The sequence below is a fragment of the Mobula birostris genome, chromosome 13, assembly GCF_030028105.1.
Source record: "Mobula birostris isolate sMobBir1 chromosome 13, sMobBir1.hap1, whole genome shotgun sequence".
NCBI lineage: Eukaryota > Metazoa > Chordata > Chondrichthyes > Myliobatiformes > Myliobatidae > Mobula > Mobula birostris.
This window is the reverse complement of record NC_092382.1, coordinates 41,157,192-41,168,008: the sequence shown is the minus strand read 5'-3', so window position 1 is coordinate 41,168,008 and position 10,817 is coordinate 41,157,192. Positions and strand designations below refer to the sequence as shown.

At 43.2% G+C, this 10,817-nt stretch overlaps 1 long non-coding RNA gene across 1 annotated transcript; it reads right to left on the bottom strand.

Moving 5' to 3' along the window:
- Nucleotides 1-1,129: 1,129 nt before the first annotated feature.
- On the bottom strand, nucleotides 1,130-10,593 carry LOC140207563 (uncharacterized). Its single transcript, XR_011888584.1, has 3 exons — nucleotides 10,561-10,593; nucleotides 3,555-3,590; nucleotides 1,130-1,162 (listed from the first exon to the last, which is right to left on the bottom strand). It is a non-coding gene; the product is annotated as an uncharacterized lncRNA (long non-coding RNA).
- Nucleotides 10,594-10,817: the final 224 nt, after the last annotated feature.

Below are 10,817 nucleotides of genomic sequence, written 5' to 3'. Positions count from 1 at the left end.
ACGGGCGTGCCCAAGAGACAGTGGGCTGGCAGTTGGAGATTATTGCACCTGGAGGTCAATGAGATGCTGTGATCCGTAGCGATCTGTTCTGTGACTCCTGGATTTTCTGAATTTTACAAATGAGTTGGATGAGGAAATGGATAGACATAGTAAACAGGCAAAACATGGATGCTGTTATGGATCATGTGGTGGGTTATCTCAAGTTACAAACTGGGCATTGATAGATGCAGAGCTGGGTTGAGAAATGGCAGGTCAAGTTGAGTGTGGGAAGAGTGAAGAATTACACTTTGAAAGGCCGTATTTGATTGCAGAATCCATGGTTAATGACAGTTTACTGTAATTGAAAATATTGAAGAGCAGAAGCACTTTCAACGTTGACGTCCATTATCCCTTAATGTTTCCGCGCCATTAAATAGAATGGTTCAGAGTGTCTATGGATGGTTTAGGATAAACCGCCCGGGGAACGAGTTCAATAGCCGCGAGGTAATGTTGCAGCTCTATAAAACTCGAGTTAAACCACACTGGGAAATTGTGCTACACCCCAGATTGGAAACATCTGAAAAGGGGAGGGAATTTTAAAGCGATTTTTTGGTAATGTATAGGGACTGCCAAAAGTGTGTTTTTACGCATAGTAGTGAGTGTGTGAAACGCAGTATCAATGGTGGTAGTATAGACACATGCATTAGGATCAATTCAGAGATTTTCTTAGCACACGGATAACGGAGCAATAGACGGCTTTGTCGGAGAACAAGTTTAGAGGCGCTAAAACATCAAGGACCAAAGGGGCTACAAAAACCTGCACTGTTCAGTGTTTTCTTATCTATGTACAGGATAAACTAGGATGGTCTGCACAGTTTATAATAGGGAGGATCATGCCTGGGCAATGTTTCAGGAGCTCAGGGTAGGGACAGAGATCAGTGACCACACCGGGGTCGTGGAGACATTACAGGAGCCGAAGGAAGCTGTTCAAAACCGTTCCTTCCCTTGAAAGAGCAAAGTGAGGAGAGTTTCTTCTCTTTCTCGCCGCTTCGCTCCCCGCCCGACCGTGCATGAGCACAAGGCTGGTACTGTAACGTCTCTGGTTCATTAACTAACGCAATCACGGACAGAGCATTCGGATGCCACTTACCTTGACGGCTTCGTGCTGAAGTAAAACAATACCCTGATGGAGAGGGTGGAAAAATAAGAAAAATAATTAATGCTCCGACATCGTGAAGTTAATTGTCACCCACAATCCACATCTCACTGACACTCAACACTGATCCCTTCCCGATATGCTCAGAGGCAGCACCGGGACATCAAACTACCTTCCCTTTGGACACGTTGACCCTCCAGCTTCAACATCAAGTTCAAATTTTCCACCAAACTCCTTTCCTCCGTTTGCTCCAAACCGTGGAGCCCTACTGCGGTTCGCTGGGGCACCGGCCCAGCTTATCTCCCCTCTCACACAGACACACACAATGCAGCAGTCACACTTTATCAGTTCTTGGAGGAGTAGCGTGACGACGGAGGCTTCTGGAATAGAAAGCGTACGATCACACTGACTGGTTTGCACTACAGGCTCTGCAACAGCTGCTAGAACATTAATGAACAGTCATGTAATGTGAATAACAACATGTGTAAAATTACAAGTTTGATCTCATGGGGATCTTCAACTTCCCCGGTACAAAAATGTATATTCTCAGTGCAAGAGTAATAGACGGGGAGAATGTATTAAATGTATCCAGGATGCTTTATTAAATCCAAATGTGCACACTCCAGCGAGAGGAGGTGCTGGAGTGAAAAAGCAAACGTATGTAAAGCTCCCTAAATTCTGATCAAACGGTAGAAATCGAGAGTATAACGAAGCCAGTAAAGAACGAAAAATGCGAACGAGGAAAACCAAAAGGGGACGTGAAAAGTCCCTGGCAAGCAGGATTAAAGTGAATTTAATTAAGCAGTATTCAATAGAAACATCAACAGCAAATGACTAACTATGGACAGTGTATAATCATTTCACTTTGGGGAGCAAGGGAAGGCTATGTTTGCTTCAATGCGGAAAATGTAAGTGACGTATTCACTGAGTATTTTGCTTCCGTATTTATCAAGGTAAAAGACATGGAGGAGCAACAGATCGGAGCTCAGTGTATAAATATGTTAGGTGTTTAGAGGTGAAGTAGGAGAAGGAAGTGTTGGGCCTCCGAATGAGTTTTCAGGTGGATAAGTCTCCAGGACCTGATGGAATTTCCACAGGTTAGAGAAGGAAGAAAGAGACGGAATTGCACTGTCCTTGGCAAATATTTCCTCCCTAGCCACGTGAGAGATCCTAGAGGACTGAATACTGGCTAACATTTTACATCTACATGAAAAGGGGAAAAAAGAGAAATGCTGGAAACTATTTACACGTGAGTCTCACGTTAGTTTCTTACAAGAGAGAATTAATTGCTGAAGGGCCTTTTTGAATCTGGAGTTCTAATTAGTGAAGCTCAGCAGGGATCTGGGCTGGGACCCCTTCTGTTCGTGATGTGAATAAATAAGTGGGATGCAAATGTCGACAGATTTGTTAGTAAGTTTTCGGATGATACCTAGATTTGTGGAGTTGTGGATAGTTTAGAAAAAACTTGCAAAACATACAGCGCAACATAGATCAGTTGCAGATATAGACAGAAAAATGGTAGAAGGAGTTTAACCCCGATGAATTTGGAATGTTGCACCTTGGTCGGGCAAATGCGAGGAGCAAGTACTCTGCTATTGAAAAAAACCCTTAATTATTTTGCTGCTTAGACAGATCTTGAAGTCCAAGTACATAGCACCTCGGAAACAGTTACAAAGGTCGATAAGGCGGTTAAGGAACCTTATGCAATGTTTGCTTTCATCATTTAAGATATTTAGTACAAATGGCAATAGGTTATGTTGTAAATTTATGAAAATCTAGAGTATTGCATATAATTCTAGTCATGCCACCGTAGGAAGGATGTTGAGGGTTTGGGTAGAGAGCAGAAGAGGATTATCAGGATGCTGCCTGGTTTAGAAGCCATGTGCTAACATTAGACACGACAACTTTTGTTTGCTTTGGAGCGAAGGAAGCTGACTGGGAATTGTGAGAGGCGCAGATAGAGTACACAGGTAGTTTCTTTTTCCCAGGGTATATATATCTAATAACAGAGGTCATGGATTGTAGATGAGAGAGGGTATGTTCGAAGGCGATGTGAGGGGTAACTTTTAATCCAGAGAGTGGTGAATGTTTGGACTGTGCTGTCTGGCGTGGTGGTAGAGGCAAATACATCAGAGGTTTTAGGAGATGGTAAGATAGGAAACCCTGTGATTGTGAGGAAGACGGAAGAATATGGGCATTGTGTAAGTAAGAGGGATTCGTTTGGCGGGGGGTTTGGTTCATTTACTTTCCAGTTCGGCACAATATTGTTGACCGCAGGGCCTGTTCCAATGCTGTATTCTTCTATGTTCTTTGTTCTCTCCCTCCCACCCTTCCGGCAGCATGAAAGCACACCCAATGTTGCGACGGGCCTGGTTCATTTAACGCCTCCAGACAAACACAGCTTTCGAATTCCACTTACCAGCCGGCAAAGGCTTGTTTTTTCCAGAACCATCTCCTATTTGAAGAATATGAAGAAGATACAAAAGTTGGTTATGTGAAAAACTCTCTGAGAAATGGTGCAATGTTCACTCAGCCTTCTCTTTGTGCGCACTATGGGTTGAGGTGCTATTTTAAGTGGGACGGTACAGAGGGTCCATATGTTACCGACACTCAGCACTAAAGTGAGGTGAGGGACTGTAGGATGTGTGAGGCCGAACAGATTGTAAGCATTTTCGTAACACTGTGCATATATTGTTATTACGTTTTCTTTATTTCCATAATTCATTGTGAGTTATATATAGGAGGTACCTGAATGGCATACGCCATTATGGCAATACGTTATATGTGAGTACCTCACGAATAGAACAATAAGTAGACAAGTTACCCCGGACATCTCTGTATTTCATTGGATTATTTTCCAGAGTTAGTGAACATAACAGCACGGGAAACGAAGGCGTCAATGTTTTGGGCAGAGTGGGGGAAGGATATCCTGGGTCAGATCTCCTTGTTCTCATAAAACAGGACAAAAGTGTGAGCACATTTCCCGTATGGTATCTGCAGGGACTGGGAGTGTTGGCTCTAATAACCAGGCGAGACTATAGCTGCGCGACGTGTGCAGACAAGGGGAGCACAACATTTCCAAGAAGACCATATTTTAAGGTATAAGGAGAACAAACGAGAGATTTCAGGGCATATTGGACCAATTGAAAGTGACTCTCCACCTCATATTCTCGATATTGATATTTATTGCTTATTCAGCTATTATTATTATTTCTTATTTTCCATTTTGCCTTCCAATACTTTGTTGTATCTGGTACATTGGTCGCCAATACCATAAAATCAGAAGAGCTTAGGATCATAAGACATAGGAGAAGGATGCGGCTATTTGGCACATGAAGTCTGCTGCACTATTTTATCATAGCTGATCCATTTTTTTCCCCTCTCAGTCACAATCTCCTGCCTTCTCAAGTATCCTTTCATGTCCTGACTAATCAGGGTTCAATCAAGCTGTGCCTAAAATATACTAAATAACTTGGCCTCACAGCTGCCAGTGGCAACAATTTCCACATATTTACAATTGTCTAGCTGAAGACATTCCGCCACATCCCCTTTCTAAAGGACATCCCTCTATTCTCCTGTTGGCTCTGGCCTCAGATTCCCGCACAATGGGATGCAAGCCTTCCAGAGTTTCCCTATCAAAGCCATTCAGCGTTGCAAGGGCTTGAATTCTAGACAGTAGAGGCCGAGAGCCATCCAATCTTCTTCATATGATAATCCTTCCAATCCTGGACTTATTTTCCTGAACCTCATACATCCTCTGAATTTTCAAAAATGTCAGCACATCCTTTCTTAGAAAAGGGGCCCGAAACTGTATACAATCTCTAAGTGAGTTCTCATCTCTGCTGTATAAAGCCTTAATAATACGTCTTTGCTTTCTTTTATTCTACTCCTCTGGAAATAGATGCCTAACATCGTATTTGCCTTCCTCACCACCGATTCAGCCGGGAAACTTAACTTCACATTCTTGCCCGAGGGCACCCGAAATCATGTGCTCCTCAGATTTTTGGTTTTGTTTCTGCGCTTGGAAGATAATCTGCCCTTTTATTTCTTCTGCCAATTTCCTGACTATCAACCTTCTGAAAAGTACTCCATCTGCCACTTCTTTGTGCATTTCCCTACTCTGTCTAGGTCTGTCTGTGGGGTCTCATCCTCCTCCAAACTTTCTGAAACTTCACCTATTTTCGTATCATCTGCAAATTTTCCACGAAAGAAGATGACAGTTTCCTCATCCAAAATCATTGACATGTAACGTAAGAAAGAAGCTGTCCCAACCCAGATCCCTGAGGGCAACCCGAGTCACTGGCAGCCAAACAGAAAAGTCTCCCTTCTTTTCCACAATTTGCCTTCTGCAAATCAATGCTAGTGTAGTTTTTGTAATACCATGGACTCTTACATTATTATGCAACCTCACGAGCGGTACTTTCTGAAGATTCATGTACACAACATACCGTTTTTCTATCCTGCTTGTTAGTTTCTCAAATTATTCCAACAGATTTTCAGGCAAGAGGTTCCGTTGAGGAAACCATGCTGACAAGTGACTATTTTACATGCGCCTCCAAAACGCCAAACCACATCCTTATCAACTTACTCCAACATTTTACCAACCACTGATGTCTAACGAACTTTCCTACAATTTCGTTAGTTGTGCCTCTCCTGCTTCTTGACGAGGGGCATGACATTTGCAATTTTCCATTCCTTCGCAACAGTGCCAGGATTTCTTTCTTGAAACATCCCAACTAATGCCTCTACCATCTCTTCAGTCACCTTCTCAGAAGCCTGGAATGTATGCCATCCTGTCCAGGAGACATCCACATTAGACCTTTCAGTTTCCAAGAACTTTCTCCCTTGAAATGGCAACTTCTGACATTTCTGCCCACAGAGACTCTCTATCTGCTCGAGTTTCCATGGTAACGTTTGATGCAAAATATATATTCAGTTCGTCCGCCATTTCATTGTCTCCTATTACTAGCTCTCCAGTATCATTTCCCAACAGTCCGATATCCACTCACATCTCTCTTGTACACATGATGTATCTGAACAAACCTTTGACATCGTCTTTAATATTATTTAGTAGTTTGCTACGCATTCCATATTTTCCTTTTTAATAACTTTTTATTTCTCTTCTGTTTTTTTTAAAAAAGCTTCCCCATCCTCTAACTTCGCACTAATTGCTTTTGTGCTAGTTTTGACATCTCTTTTCAGCCAACGTTATGACGCATTTCCTTTATAAGGCTTCTTCCACTTGTGGTTGTATACATTCACGCCTTCCTGATTGTTTCCAGAAATTCCAGCATTGATTCTGTGTCTCCAGCCGTCCCAGTGGTCTTTTCCAATTAATTTTAGTAAACTGCTTTCTCATGCCACTGCAATTCCCTTTACTCCACTGTAATGATGATACATTTGACTCTCGCTTCTCCGTCTCAAATGCCAGTGTAAATTCTATTATAGTATGATCACTTTCCCCATGACGGCTATTACCTTAAACTCTCTGATCTAAAGAGCAATCTTGTAGCCATTCTAGAAATGTCCACTCTAGGATCCTGCACCAATGACTATTCTAACATTCCATGTTTTGCATGCATTTTTATCCCGTTTTCCTTTGTAGACCATATCCTTACCGCCCAAGAGACAGTTTGTATCGAAAGGGCTTGCCAGTCTGTATATCAGCTTTTATTTTTACCCTTGCTGTTCCTTAGATTTACCCACAACGAATCAAAACATTCAGACCCTTTGGTAACCCTTTCTAATTAGTCGATTTGAGTTTTTATCAGCAGAGGTATGCCACCCTCTGTGCCTACCTGTCTGTCGTTTCGATACAACCTGTGTCTTGGATGGTAAGCTCCAAGCTGTCATCTTTCAAAAAAAGATTTAGTGATGCCATAACGTCATACGCGTCAACTGTGACACAAGACCATCTCACCTATTCCGTATATCACCTTCAATACGGAACTCACCCTTTTACAAACGTTTGTGCATTGCAACTCACGTTGCCAACTGCCATTCTGTCGCATCGTCAGAGCGCTCCGTGCTCGCAGTCTCACTGCATACTGTCTCTGTCTGGAAACCAAATACCTCATGTTCGGCACTCGCACTCTGGCTGCCATTTCTTTGCCAAATTAGCTGAAACCGTTCATAAATCTGAAGCACTGACTCCTACGCCAATTCCGCAGCCACGCATTCACCTGTCAAGTCATCGTATTCTTCCCCCACTGGCGATATCGAGACATTAATCACGCTATTACTATCCTGCAGGTCATTTTTTCAGCTTTTTATCCAGCTCCCTCAATTCTCTCTTCAGGACCTCCTCACTTGTTATAACTACGTTATTGGTGCCAGAATGCTGACCTTCACCCCGCAGAATGTCTTGGACTTGATCAGAAACATCTCTGATCCTGTCAGCAGGGAGGAAACATACCATCAGAGTCTGGCTATCGCGCCCACACAATCTTGTCTCTGTTCCTCCGACTATGGATTCTCCTATCACCACTGCAGTCTCCTCAGCTCTCTTATTCTCTGAGCCACAGCACCAAATACAGCGCCAAGGGCCGGTCAGTGCTGCTCGTCCATGCTCTCAACAGCATCCAAGTTGGTATACTGTTCATTAGGGGAAGCGACGACACTTCCTTTCCTTCTCCTGACAGTCTCCTAGTTGCCTTTCTCCTGCAACCTCAGGGTGATAAACTGCCTATAGATCCTAGCTATCAGCTTCCCATTCTCAAGTTTGAGTCGAAGGTCATAGACCGGCAGCTCCAGTTCCTTATGACACTGCGGATCTGCAGCTCGGTTCTCCTGGTGCAGATGTGCACCGGGAGACTGGGGATCTCCCAGAGTTTCCATCTCGCACATACCATACGAAACACTGCCGTGCAGCCATTCCCGCTATTGTTCCATAACAGACGGGAAATCAAGAATTAAGTATCAAAGAGAATCTTGCGAACAAGAGGAAGGTTCTGGAATCCAAGAAACACACAGAATATTGGACGAATTCAGGAGAGGAGGCAGCATCTATACCAAAAAACGTGCTCTCGAAGCTTCAGGCTGAAACACTTCGGCAGCACTGGAGGAAAAAAAAACTGAGCACTAGATGGAAAAGGTGTGTTGCGGGGAGTGAAGGACAGAAACACAATGTGATAAGTGAAACAAGGGGGAAGAGTGAAGTGCAGAGCTGGGAAGTTGATTGGTGAAAGAGAAATAAAGCCATTGGGGAATGAAGGTGGTGGAGGGGTGATTTGTAGCTCCAGAGAGAGGCAACGTGCGGCAAAGGACATAAGTTGCGAGAAGGAAAAGGGCATTGGAAGTGGTAACGAAACCATTTTAAAATCACCATATTAACAGCGGAGGTGGTGAGGCGATACATTCTGAAAGTTACAGGCTTGTGACCCTTATTTCAGTCGTTGGTAAAATGTTGGATGCTGCTATTACGAGTGCGCTTTTGATGTACTTGGACTCACGTTATGTGTTAGGCTCAATTCAGCATAGTTTCCTTCAGGGGAATAATGACTGAAAAATCTGTTAGTATTTTTTGAGGAAATAAAGGAAGGCTTGATCATAAGACAAGAAAAGCATAAACATATAAGACACATGAGCAAACTTTGGCCACTCACCGAGTCTGATCCACCATTCCATAACGGCTGATCCCGGACCACACTCACCCCATAAACCGGCCTTCTCAATATCCTTTGATGCTCTCACTAATCAGGGACAGATCAACTTTCGCATGAAAATGCGCAAGAACTTACCCATATTGGGTTCTTTGGGTTTGTCTGGCAGTTTCCCGTTGCAATAGCTATAGCACTCATGCCTGCTCCTTGGCGCTCACGGACCACTGGAACATTGCTGGTGTCTTCGTCAATGAAGCGGATGTAAACCCAAATTCAGTCCGTCTGCCATTGATTTGCCTTCCATTTCTACATCACCAGCATAATTTTCCAGTGGCCCACTACCAACTCTCAGCTCCCTTTTACTCAAGATAATTGAAAAAAAAAAGAACTTTTGATATCCTACAATATATTATCGGCTACTCTGCAGTCAAATTTCATCTTTTCCCTTCTCATCACTTTTTAGTTGCCTTTTGCTGGATATTTAAATAAGAAACTTACCAAACATCCAACTTCCCGCTCACTTTCGCTACCTTATATGTGCTTCCTTTTTTTAATACAATCCTTACCGCCGTTTGTCAGCCACGGTTGCCTATCTCTGCCGCTTGAGAACACTTTCCTCTGCGGCACATATCTATCCTGCGCCTTGTGAATTATTTCCAGTAATTCAGACAACCGCTCTGTTGTCGACCCCGCCAGTATCCTCCTCCAATCCACCTCAGCAAAGTCTTTCCTCCTGCCCCTGTATTGCGATATTGATTCATGTGAGTCATGCTACTCCCTCTCAAATTGCAGAATTAATTTAATCATATTATGGTCACTGCCTCCTAAAGGTACTTTACATTAAGCTCCCGAATGCGACCTGTGTTATTACAGAACAACCAATCCAAGATTGTCTTTCCCCGACTAAACTTGAGCACAGGCCGCGCGAAAAAGCCATCTTGTAGGCGATCAACAAATTCCCTGTGTTGCAATCCGACACCAATCTTTTTATTTCCACAATCCCCTTGCAGATTGCAGTCCTGCATTAGAAATGTGTCATTACAATTCTTACATACCTTTTCTAGCTCATTTTGCAATCTGAATCACACATCTTGGCTACTAATTTGAGGCCTATATATGATTCCCACAATATTTTTTCCCAGTTTCAGTTTCTTCACTCCAGCTACAACGGTTCAACACAATTTGACGCTATGTCACCTCTTTATAATGATGTAACACCGTCTGAAAGCAACAGATCCACAACATCGCCGATACCTTCCTTTCAGTACACAGTATATCATTTGATGTTAAGCTCCTAGCTATGCTCTTTTTCCGCCACGACTTACATATTACATCCCTAATTGCGCCACGAGTTCGTCCACCTTATTTTGATTGCAACGTGCAATACGTACAGCGCCTTCAGTTCAGCAGTTTTAGTCCTTTTGAATTTTGCCTCTGTGGCAGAATTTAACTCTTTGTTCTGTCTACATTTCTACCCAATCATTAACTTCTCCTCCATTACATGCCCGTTAAACCCATCGTCTGTATATAAACCTGCGGGATCATGGTCAACAATACATCTTGCTTTCCGTTACACTGCCATGTTGTTTCACACCACTTTCAACAGCTCTACTAAATCTGAGAAAGTCAATCCTGTTGCTTTCTTAGATTTTCAGAAGGTCTTTCACAAGGTGCCGCACATGAGGCTGCTAAACGAGCTAAGGTCACATGGTATTACTGGAGCACTCCCAACCCTTCCGTCAGCTTGAGCACCCACCCAATACAGCAGCTCTTTTGGCTCACTTATCGCCCCGCGCGCAGTCACAATCTTCAATATCCACTTACCTGTAATAAGACGCTTCCTGAGATGAAGGAATTCCTTTTACGTCGTACCTGTGTTCAAAAATAGAAATAATTATATCCCGGCTCATCAAACCATTATTTCGTTCGTTTCCCGATCCTGCGTGAGCGTCCTACTGGTGTGATTCGCTTTAAAAACTTTCGAGCATGTCAGTTTGAAAATAAATGAGTTTGAAGAATGTGAGGAAAACAAAGAATTAGAGGACATGCTAGCAAAGCAGGATGCTCAGCGACGCAACACT